At 34.3% G+C, this 12,013-nt stretch overlaps 1 long non-coding RNA gene across 1 annotated transcript; it reads right to left on the reverse strand.

The window, feature by feature from the left end:
- Positions 1 to 448: 448 nt before the first annotated feature.
- On the reverse strand, positions 449 to 9,461 carry LOC140252080 (uncharacterized). Its single transcript, XR_011903530.1, has 3 exons — positions 9,348 to 9,461; positions 1,887 to 1,961; positions 449 to 1,681 (listed from the first exon to the last, which is right to left on the reverse strand). It is a non-coding gene; the product is annotated as an uncharacterized lncRNA (long non-coding RNA).
- Between the last annotated feature and the right edge of the window lie 2,552 nt (positions 9,462 to 12,013).

Here is a 12,013-nt window from a genome sequence, read left to right on the forward strand (position 1 = left end):
TGGGGCATCCACAGCTTCTATGGACAACCTGTTTCATCATACTGCCACACCCACTGAGTAAAGAATTTCCTCCTACTATCTCATCAAAATTTCTCCTCCTTACGTTTAAAACTATTCCTTCTTTTTATATTCCAGCCCTGCTACAGGCACCTAGTCATATACTTTCTCCAGGTGCGGGTACGATGGACACAGCCCCATTATATGGTGTCCCACTCCAGTGTCTGACATAAGAGAAGTATTGTTAATTGTAGAAGACAAACAGTATTGCTCAAAAAGCCTTCTCCTGTGAAACAAAAAGAATAATAAAAAAAAAAAAACAACCACACACCAAAACACGGTAGTATACAACATGAGGCAGATACAGCTTTGTTACATTTTGATTTTTTCTTTTCCAGCAGCAATTTGTCACAATGATAGGCACCAGATAAAATAGAGTCTGGTTTCTTAATCTGTATGTCTAACAAAAAGAGTATGATAGAGCATTACAATTAAATTTTCTCATTCCTGACCTCCAGTATGTCATTGTATCTGCCTATGGTGATAAAGAATTGTATAATCTCATGAAGGAAGAGAAGGTAGTTGGCTAAATTTCTTATCAACTGACTCTATAGTGCTTCGATAAAAATGAAAAGTTTAGACATGTAAGAACTGAAACTGATAAAAAGCATATATGAACCAGTTTCTAAGATAAAATTGTTAATCTTGCAAAAAGAGGCTGTTGTCACCATGACCTTCTACTAATAAACATTAAAATACAGAGCTATTTAACTTAATTTTGTTGCTATTCCTGCAGTGGATGCAAATGAAATTTAATTACATATGAAAAAAAAGTTACATTAGATAATGCTTTTGACCTCCTGCCCAGTTACTGGCTATAAATATACTGACCTCTGCTTCTGGCAAACATATAGCAAATGAAACAAAATACATTACTAAATATTTTTATAATTTGGTAACAATAAAAAGTATGAGATCACCCAGAACATTTTTTCTTTATCCCAAAGATCTTGTAATCTAAAGCAGAAAAGATGAGAAACATGGAAGTAAACACAAGAAACAAAGTTTGTCTAAAACTAGTCATGTCCAATACTTGATTGCTTCTCCTTCCCCTTTTTCAAGTGGATCATACCAATTTCATCACTTCCTCTTCTCCTTAGTCATCTTCAACCATCCGGTCTTTCTCCAGTATTCTGGAGCAATTTAATTCCCTGTGCTTTTACTTACTCCCGATTCATCTGAATGATCTATAATAGTGTATCCTTTCAAAATGAAGATGGCTGCTGCTCTTTGATTCATGTGTGTGACTGTAAGTGAAACTTGTTTCCTCAGATATTTGCATAAGACAGCAAAAATGCTAGGAGAAATAAAGTACAGTTTACAAGACTAGTAACTGTAATGCTCTGATTTCTATTAAGTTGATTTGCCAGTGTTCATACTTGTCACAGCTGTTTGAGGTACGGGTTAGGTCACTTACATTCAGAATTTCATTTAAAGCTTCTACATTGGGAATTTTATTTATTTATTTATTTTTATCCTCTTCTCATTGAGTAGATACAGTGCAAGAAATAACTTTTCTTCCTACTGATTTGCAGATTTCAAATTGAAATACTCCACAAAGGTTTCAGCCACCAAGTATGTAGGTTGCTCCAAAAGTGATGCCTTCTATTTGTTTCCATGGAAACTACAACAGATCAAAGAATGTAATACCATTATTTGTAGCTGAGAATTTGCTCTATCAAAAGGCTATTCTTCAAATTAGTCATTATCATTAGCTCTGAGTATTTTCTAGCAATGAACAAAGGCCTGTATGCAGTACTCAAAAATATCTGTAGCAGCACTGGTTAACCTCTGCTGCTGTCATTACAGATTAAATGGACCATACTCACTTCATTGAGGACTAATGTTTGGTCTCCATAAACATCTGACAAACATCAATGAATGCCAACAGGTGCCATTTTATTCTGCATAGAAGAATAAAAGTAAATTAATCTTTAATTACACACACCTCCATGTTATATGTCATTTTTCCCAGACTGCACCTCTGCTGCCATCACATGGTAACAAAATTTAATGGACTATTGATGAGAAGTTAAAGGAAGATTGAAATCCATTCTCTAGTGTAATTGTTTTATACCTCTTTTATATGTGGTTTGCCGTGGTAAGTAAGGGGAGAGTGAATTGTTATAAAGTATGCAAACTAAGATAAAAGTAGGGGTAGTTCTCATTATCAACCAGAGGGCAGCTACCAGAACTATGCAACATCCTGTTCTCTGGTTGTGCACAGCTTCGTAACCTTCTTTAGGGAGCTATGCTTGGGCCACACTCCACAGGAAGGTCAACCTTTACTGCTGTCCCACCAACACCTGCCTCTAACATCAAGGATAAGCATGAGAAAATAGGAGGCATTACTTTCAGAGTAGAACACATAGAAAACTGTAATCTGGGAAGTCCACTGATTTTTCTTACTTCCTTAACAGAACTGCCTAGCGTAAATGCAGAACTGATTTCTTCGATTTTCAGCTTCTCCATAGTAGATGTTCATTTTCTTGATATTGGAATTTTTACCTCTACTATACACAATTAAGTAATGCAGTCCTAATCTCACTATAGATGAAGTTGAACCACAGCTCCCATAGGAAAATCTTTCAGCTTTCAAAGTAGAAATGAAAACATAAATAAATGTCTTTCAAAAAAATCCAGTTATCACAAAAGAAACATCCAAAATAAATACAATTTTAGTCAAATGAAAGAAGCATATCAAGATGAGGGATTAACTTTACTCAAATCATATATTTTTGTAACCCCCCTTTAGATAGAAATCAGTGACAAAAATCTCACCTAAACCCAAAAAATGTTAAATCATAAAAACACGAATAGCTTAGTACAGAAGAGATGTTAAGGATTATATAATTCCAGCCCTCCTGTCATGGACAGAGTTGCCCCACACTGGATCAGGGTGCCCAGGGCCCTTTCCAGTCTGGCCTTGAATGCACCCAGGGATGAGGCATTCACTACTTCTCTGGGCAAATGTTCCAGTGACTCACCACCTTCTGAATAATGTTTTTCTTCTAACAGCTACTATAAAGCTCCTCTATTTTTATAAACTCTGCTTAAGTACTAGAAAGTCACAGTGAGATCAAACTGGAGCCATCTTTTCTCCAAGCTAAACAAGCCCAGTTCCCTCAAGCATTCTTCACAGCAGAGGTTCTCCAGCCCTCTGATTGTTTTCATAGTCCTTCTCTGGACCTGCTCCAGTAGCTCTTTATCTTTCTTGCACTGAGGGCCCCAGAGCTGAATGCAACAATCTGGATAGAGCCCCATATAGGGCAGAGCAGAGAGAGATAACCACCTTCTACTTCCCACTGGTCACTCCTCTTCTGAGGGAAAACATTCACCTTCTAGGCTACAGGCACGCTCTGCTGGCTAATATTAGTTTTTTCATCTACCAGAACCCGAGTCCTTCTCTGCAGGGCTGCTTTCAATAATTTATTTTCCTAGTCTGTACTTGTATCTAGAGTTATTTTGACAGAATTGATCACAACCCTCTGGCTGCAACCATCCAACTAATCCCTTATCCTCTGAACAGTCCACTTTTCTAATCCATGTATTTCCAACATAAAGATAAGACAGTGACGCGAGGTGAAAGGTATTGCGGAGACCCAAGAAGATGACATCAATTGCTCTTTTCCTATTGATGCTATCACTTTACAACATATAGCTATTTTAATTTATTTTGAAGATGATGACTAGGAAGAAGTACCAGACATAGACTGAGAGGTACTCATACTTACTGATTGTGATTGGTCTACTTTATAAACACTATAGAATTCTAAATCCTTATGAACCACCAGGAGTCTCAGAATGGTAGAATTTTGTGGGTGAAGGTATTCCTGCCTTCATTACTAAATCCTTTTGAGAAACAGAACTGCTGAAATGTGTTTGCCCATCTATATCACATCAAGATAGGTCAGTAATTCAGTGTAATCAATATTTCCAAACCTTATAGTGAATAAACGAGGTGATCTTTTTATCCAGAAGTTCTGAAATATCCAGAGAAAGATTATGTTGGGATTTTTTCCTTCAAAACTGAGAACATAAACTGAACATCATAATATAATCTTGATTAAATAACTTGTTGGTTTTTGGTTTTTTGTAAGAAAACAAATTGATTTTAAATATTCCAAGAAAAATGGGGCAAGGAGGGCATTAAGGAACACCTAAAGAAGTAGTAAACTTCAAGAGAAGTGCCAAAGCCTTTACATCAGAAAACTGACACGAGAGAGAGAGAGAGAGTCATTCAGAAAACTCCTCTATATACCTGTCCTTTACTGGGATATCTAACAGATTTAGAAAGCTCCAAGGAGCTTAATCCTATCATGTCAGCTGCCTGAAGTGACCTGATAAAGGTCAATACTATTGAAATACACCTACCACGAAAGTGTGAATATATCACAAACAAGCTACACTTAAGATAAAAAAATTCATTTGAATTTCACAGAATATTTGAACACATGCTAAAAATGTACAGTTAAATATTGTTTTATCACAGGATATTGCCAATATACTTTGTAAAAACTGCTGTTTTCATCTCTTTTTCTATTTCACTATTTTATTACTCATATAAGGACTTTATCTGAAGTACTTATGATATCTATCCAAAACTTGCAACAGAATAATAGATATAAGTTAACTTCTGTGAATTTAGTCTAGTTAGAGATATGATGAAATAACCACAACTGCTTATCATCGTATACACCAAGGTAGAATTACAACATACCATTCATTTCTGGGGGTAAACTTTCACTAAATGCCTATACCCCCAGTGTTCTACAGCAAAGCTAATAGATTCAGAAGTCAAGAACTTGCAACAGTGTTAATTTTGTAACAAAACCTTGACAAAGACATTCTTCCAGAAGGCTTTTCGCCAGTCAACTCTTTAATAAAGATTCAAATCCCTGAATATGTCAAAAACATTTGACAAGAGTTCTCATCCTTGAAAAATTTCCTACAATACAAACTTGCAAAAATATCATTTTTATTGTTAATGTCATTTTATAACTATCTTTTAACTTTCCCAATGATAAGTATGTATATGAAAAATCCAGGAGAACAGCCAAGAAGTTCTCACTCCTATCCTAATTTGAAGTTGGACACTTACATCAACAAGAAAATCATATTAGGTTGAGTGATATACATTTCTCCTTATTTAATGTCAGAAAAGCATGTAAAAGTAACAAATCATTCTGAGGTCCACCGGTAACACAATTAGAAGTAGTCCATGATTGCATGCAGTAAAAGGTCTGTAGCTTGGATCAGTTGCAGCAATACTTTTGTAGAATACACATTTTACACAGAAGTCTCATGGTTCAGAGCAGAAGATTCTTGCCCATTACCTTCCTTGATTAACAGCAGAATTCAGAATTTTGCACTCAGCTATTTGCATTAGGAAAATCTAAAGTTGCTTAAGGAAGATTTCAGAGAAGCAGAAAATAGGGATCTATGTCCTATCTCTTAACACATATTACAAAACAAACATTACTTAGTGCCTATAATAAAAGACATTCTGAAAACTATTCAAAATCCATATACGTGAGTGAATATAAATGAATACATGAAGTATCACTTATGTTCTGTGCTCTGTATATTCTTTGGGTTGATTATTCTCCTATCATTCAGAAGCAAGACTGTGTTGAGTACATTCATGCCATAGAAAGCAGGTCAAGAAGAACTTGCACCTTTGATAAATTTAATTCCAGAATGAACAGGTACATTAATAGGCTTAGCATACATTTGGAAGTTTAACAAAACTTAATTCTGTTGTTCAGAGATCACTCATTCTGGAGAAAGCGTAAGTTGAATTGTCTGTCTAGCCACTGAGGTATGATATATCTTCAGTACAGTACGATGGTTTCCAACTACTGTAAGATGTGTTTTAAGATGCTATTAGTAACATGTCATGGTTTTATGATTTTTCGTTACTGGTATTCCACATCATAACATCATGTAGTGCACTGGGAGTTAAAGTGTTAATGCTTCAGTTCTGGGTACCTGTCTGGAGAAGACAAAGAACTACATTCCCCAGCGGGGCTTTGCAGTCAGAGAGGAGATGGAACTCCTGGCAGTGTCACATGATTGAGTTTTTTCTCTTAGTCACTCTTCTTTTTCACCTCTCTCTCTCTCTCGCTGCTGCCCGTCCCAACTGCACACATCACTTGAGTATTACTGTAAGGCCTACAGCTTTCAGAAAGTCCCTCATTATATTTGATTTATTAGCTTGAATTCTAATTATATTGTATTATAGTGTGTTATCTTGCATTATGATACCATATTTAGTAAATTAGTTTGTTTCTCCTCAGTTCATTGCCACTGTTTTTAATTATTTTGGGATCCCCTGTTTCCCTTTTCTAGAGGTGCTGATTCTATGAAATCCCTCCTCCCCACTAGTCACAAAACTGGGCCAAACCAGCCCATAAACCATTGACATAGCATCAGTAGCTGTGTGTAAGGGCAGCATTTTACGCAGATTATTCTTGCCAATTTTTCTGCATTTTAAACAAAATATGAGCTAACAAACTGCAAAATATGGAATCTTTAGCTGTTCATCATATTTTACAACCTACTGCCTTCAACACAAAGAACTGAAAGCACAAACAAGATATTATACATCTTCATATCAGGAAATAACTAACCCTACAGACCTCGGTCATTCTTTTGTTGCATGCAGTTTTCACTCATGTTCTTATTTCAGACACTAAAATCCTATCTTTTTTTTTTTTTTCTTTTTTTTTTTTTTTTTCTGTAAAATTTCTGTCCAGTCTTACTAAACAATCAGAACTAAGGCTTCTACACACTAGCAATGGGTATAGTTGTTTCTGTTCTGCAAGGGATTATAAGAGTGACTAAATTCAAAGATGTTGTTTCACAGAACTTCTTGAAGTGAAATCTTAAGCAATATTAACACAAGAGAAATGTTGTATTCAAAAAATTTTATATCAAAATACACAGTTTGAAATTACTTTCTTCTAATTTTTTATATAGGTATGTGCTAAATTCAAACTTAACTATAATAAATAGTCCTTCCAAGATAGACTAGCAGAAGGCTGATTTGAAAGTAGTTTTTCTGAGGTCCTTTCAGTTTTTTCAATGCATCTTTTTTTCTCTGTCAAAATCAAGCAAAATTTAGAAAAGATCCTGCTGGAAGTCTGTTGGGACAGTAAAGTGTGTTTAGAGTCATAGATTCATACAATGTAAGGCTAGAAGGTCCTAAACCTGCAACCTGGCTCATAAAGATCTTAGCTGGATTAACTGAACTTAAAAATATCTTGTGTAAAAATGAGCAATCTAGTTCTAAAAATCTGAGGAATAGAAAATCCCTACAGATCTCCACAGCTAATGATTTCATTCTTAATACCACTAAAGCATTACTGAGAAGTGCTGACTAATCACTTTTACATGGCTATTAATGTGCACAAAACAGAGATATAAAATAGATACTTCCTTTCCCTGTAGAGAGCAGAAAATAGGATAAAGAGAAGGATGCTACTATTATACTTCAGAACAATGAACTTCCTATGAGAGTGCAACACTGCTGCCTCAGTTAGCGATTATCTTACTCAAGCTGTTCCTTCGAAACTTGAGAAAAGGAGACTGTGATGACTTGAAAATATTCTACAGAAAATATTAGCTACGAGCATAGCTTGTACTTCCTCTTTAGGAATAATTGCAATCATTATCCCTTTTTATGCAACATAGTCTTAAGTCTTATGTGAACATTGAAGTGATTCTCTTTGCACTTGTTTTAGAAGCAAATGATCTCTCAAACGTCTACAGAAGTTTAAGTATCACATAAAAATATTTCATAAAGGAAAAAGTCCTGAGTTCAAATTAACTGACTTAAAAAATAGCCAGTTTTGCTTGATCACACTGAACATTTTTGTTGTAAAGAAAACTGGTGTTGTAAAGAAAACTTCATCATACTGAATGCAGTAGTAAACAAATTCAGAATTGTACATTAGTGTAACTTAAAAAGTAACTATTTAGAAATAATATCTATATATTTCTTTTGACTATTCTAAAAGGAATGATGGAGTTAAATCTACAGAAGTTGGATCCCAGTTCTTAGTCCCTGTCCAATTTTTACCTCCTGAAATAGTCTGTATTCTGCCACAACATCAAGACAGAAGAAAACAGAATGATAATGGCTATTAATTACAACAATTTTATTGTTAGAGAAAGGCAAAGTTAATTCAAAACCACAACTACAAAAGAGATGTATAGTCCAGCAAGAACCTCCTTTGCCTGAGCGTACAGTCAATAAAGTACATTTGGGTGACTCAGTGTTCCAGTGTAAAGAAGCTTTTGGTTTTTAAACACATAAAATCATCTAAACACCCTGTTCAGAGTCCTTGAAAGAAACAATTAAGTAGGTTAAGTCACACTATTGTGTCTTTCTAGCTTGTCTTTGTGAGGTACGCTGACCTAGAGGTTTGCTGCACAGATTCAGGCAGGTACCACGGGACAGAAGCAAAGAGCAACTTGCCTCCTACTTTCTTGCATCAGTAAGGAGACTGATCTGGGAACGCTGATGTAGGGTAGGGAAGTAGGTCAGAGAAGTGATCTTGGTCAGTTCTAAAGGCTTTTAATGTGCCCTTTTTCTCTAATTAGAAAAGAGAGTATCTCTCTCACTCTTGTTTTTCTGAGTTCAAAATAAACTTCTCATTTCTGTTTTGCTCTATTCCTTCATGAGATCTTTTTATGCATTTTGACTCACAAATAAGCAATCTACTACATTATATATAGTGGGGTAACAGTCTTTCATCAGCTTGATAGGTAGATAACCTTCATAGTTGCAGTGGAAATTATTTTTTTAAATATATATATTCACCTAACTTTTTTTTTTTTTTTTTACAATGGATTCCTTTTTGTTTCATCAGTTTTAATAAAAACTAAAGTGATTGTTCTAATAAATCCAAACACTCCATTACATATAAAAGCTTTTCAGCACTTTTTTTGTTGTTGTTGTTAAAACAGGATTGCTACAACTGTATTTCATTTCAATAGCTATTAAGTCACATCATATTGAAAATAAACACCTTACTTCTCAGCTTTCTTGAGGGTAAAGACCATTGACTACTCAATGCATACATAAAGAAAGTTGCTTAACTGTTATTAGAAAATGAATTACCGAGTTAACATATGCTTTTTTTATGCTTATACAGCTGTAATACTAGAACATGGTAGAAAGTACAGCAATAACAGCAGAGCAGCACAAACAGGCTACAGCAAATAAAAACAAGCTCAAATACACCAACTGGAGATACAGAAACAAAGTAAGAAAGCCTGCTTACCTTCAGAATACCTCTTGTAGACAGGAATCTTCAGTAAAAAACCCTTACTTCCACTACCAACCATTAAATGAAGTCTGGTAAGGGGATGAGCCAGGATTCACACCTTTTGGTCACTCAGGTATGTTGTATGCACCTGAGTACCCCTGGGTTGGCCCTGTGTTCCCACCAGGTGCTCAATCACTGGTTCAGGCTATGACTTCGCATTTTCACTACAATGGCTTTTTTCTATTTGGTAGCTTAAATGGTCTTGCTTTATTACATGTAAATTATTACATTGCTGTGAAGTAAGGGTACCAGGATCATTTCAAGAAGCTTGTTATCTCAATTATGTAAGGAATAGACATGCATAATTTTAGGAAAGATCTGCTATTGGTAAGGGCTGCTAGTACTTGGATGAATCTTCTCAAGAAGTGCAGCAGTGTTTTGCACTATTCACACTATGTCTACGTTGGACAGAATATAATGTAATAAAGTCCAACCTTTATTTCCTTTTCAGGATGCCACTGAATTAATCATTATATTTTAGGATATTATGAATAATTGCTTCTTTTAAAATTGATTTCTGATGTTTCTAGGGAGATTAAATTGACTTTTTTTTTTTTAAAAAAAGCCTTTTTTATTATTTTTAAGAGTACTAAAATGATTATAATTCTATAATATAATACAATCTATGACTTTAAAAGCATATCTTCACTTTCTTTTTGTTTGTCAGCATTTCTGCAGCATCTCTGTTTTCTTTCTATTATGTTCATCTGAAGTCGAAATGCAAGTACTGTAAACTTTACCTTTTTCTTAATTATTATCTTCTCTTAAATATTTGTATTTAAGTTATACCTCATTGAATGGGAATACGCCTTGGAAGTAGCATGCTAATTTTTTTGTTAGCTCTTAAACAAGGGATTTCTAACTTTGAAATTTACTGTGCACACTGTGTATGAAATGATTCAGAGGCTGAAAGAAAACATAAAGCTTACAAATAAATATTAGTTCTTTAGAAAAAGTGTAAAGTATAGCTAGACTTACATGAGAGAAATTTAAAATAAGTAAGCAGTTATAAAATCTGTCTTTTGTCTCCACTGGTATTATTGCCACTGATAAATCAGACTTTTTCTTAAATTAAAGAATATGCAATGCTATTGAAAATATTTATTTAAACAGACAGCTTATTTAGAGAAATAAAATACATAACAGAACCTGTGCTATTGATTTGCTATGTACTTTAATCATGGTTATAAATTACACAGAACATTGTTTATAGTTCAATAACAGCCTACTGATAAATAAAAAAAGAAAATTAGAATGATTTTATCCAAAATTAAGTTGTAATAATATTGAAGCTACTTCTGCTTTATCTACCTGGTAATTTTAATGATGTGATATTTGTAACTAAGGTTCACTTCTAGGTTCACTTCTTGTTAATGGTGTTTTTTATACTTGTTTTCCCATGCCTTATTGCTCTTGTCTAATTATACTGTACTTTCCATGATCTGAAACAGTTCTGTACTTAGAGGAATAAGTAATCATTCCTTCACTGACTTATGTTTTGGCAATTCCAAGTAAGACAAACAACAAATACTGCTTTCTGATTGCAGGAAAAATCAGATTTCATTCATTTTTAAAAAGTAAAAAAACATAACCCTTGTTAAAAAAAAAAAAAACAAAAAAAAAACCTGCAAAAAAAAAAATTAGAGCTGATTTTGTTTGAGAAGGCAGTAATTAGATTTATTCTGGGGTAATTCTCAATATAACTATTCCTTCAAGGTCTAGAATGTTTATTACATGAAAGGGTTTCTTCAGTCAGAAGCAAGAAAATTTCCACAGGTTCACACATAAAGAAGGATGAATAAAGATTTGAGAAAAAACCGACACCAGGAACTTTTTTTTGCACTACGAGATTTGTGGCTAAATATCTCACTGACAATGGAGGCTAATTTCCATATAGTAACTATAGAGTATTTGCATTTCTTAAGTGATGAAAAAAAGGAAGTATGAAATAATTTTACATTCCTCAGGAAAATTCTTCCTGTCTGTTATAAGTATGTTTTCAGACTTCGATTGTACGTATGAACACACTGCTAAGCAGGATGATCTGAGTAGAAGTTGATATAAAGTTAAACAGAAGCTTAGCTTTATGGTCTTGAACAACCCTTTAAATTCGTATCCCTTCAGCTTCTACAGGATAGCTCACACACTCAAAGTTCTGCACAGTGTTACATGGTTTTCTGAACAGAGCTTGATTCAGAAGAGCAGCAAACATTTCCTCCCATAGATGGCATGTGTAAAATAGAAAGACTACAAGTGAGGGAAATTCATTCCAATTTGTTTTTTAGACTAGGAATAACAAAAATTCTCTTGCACACTTCAGTTTGCTTTCTGAGTCCTATCATTCAGCTGCAAAATAAGAGAGCTGAATTAATTCATTTAAATGTCCCTCTTTGTTCCTTTATATTTCTCTAATTTACTCTGTATTAGGGAAAATAAATGTTTACTAATAAAATTGAAGAAATAAGAGATGAATGCTCATACTTTCCCCTTCTCCCACAGAACTGTTTATTTATTAAATAAAGTTCACACACAAAAGTAACTTGGGATATGGTGAAGTTAAAACTGAATATAATGTGTTGCTTCCTATGTATAGTATGCAATATGGAACACTGTTAGTCAGA

The sequence above is a fragment of the Excalfactoria chinensis genome, chromosome 4 (genome assembly GCF_039878825.1).
Source record: "Excalfactoria chinensis isolate bCotChi1 chromosome 4, bCotChi1.hap2, whole genome shotgun sequence".
NCBI lineage: Eukaryota > Metazoa > Chordata > Aves > Galliformes > Phasianidae > Excalfactoria > Excalfactoria chinensis.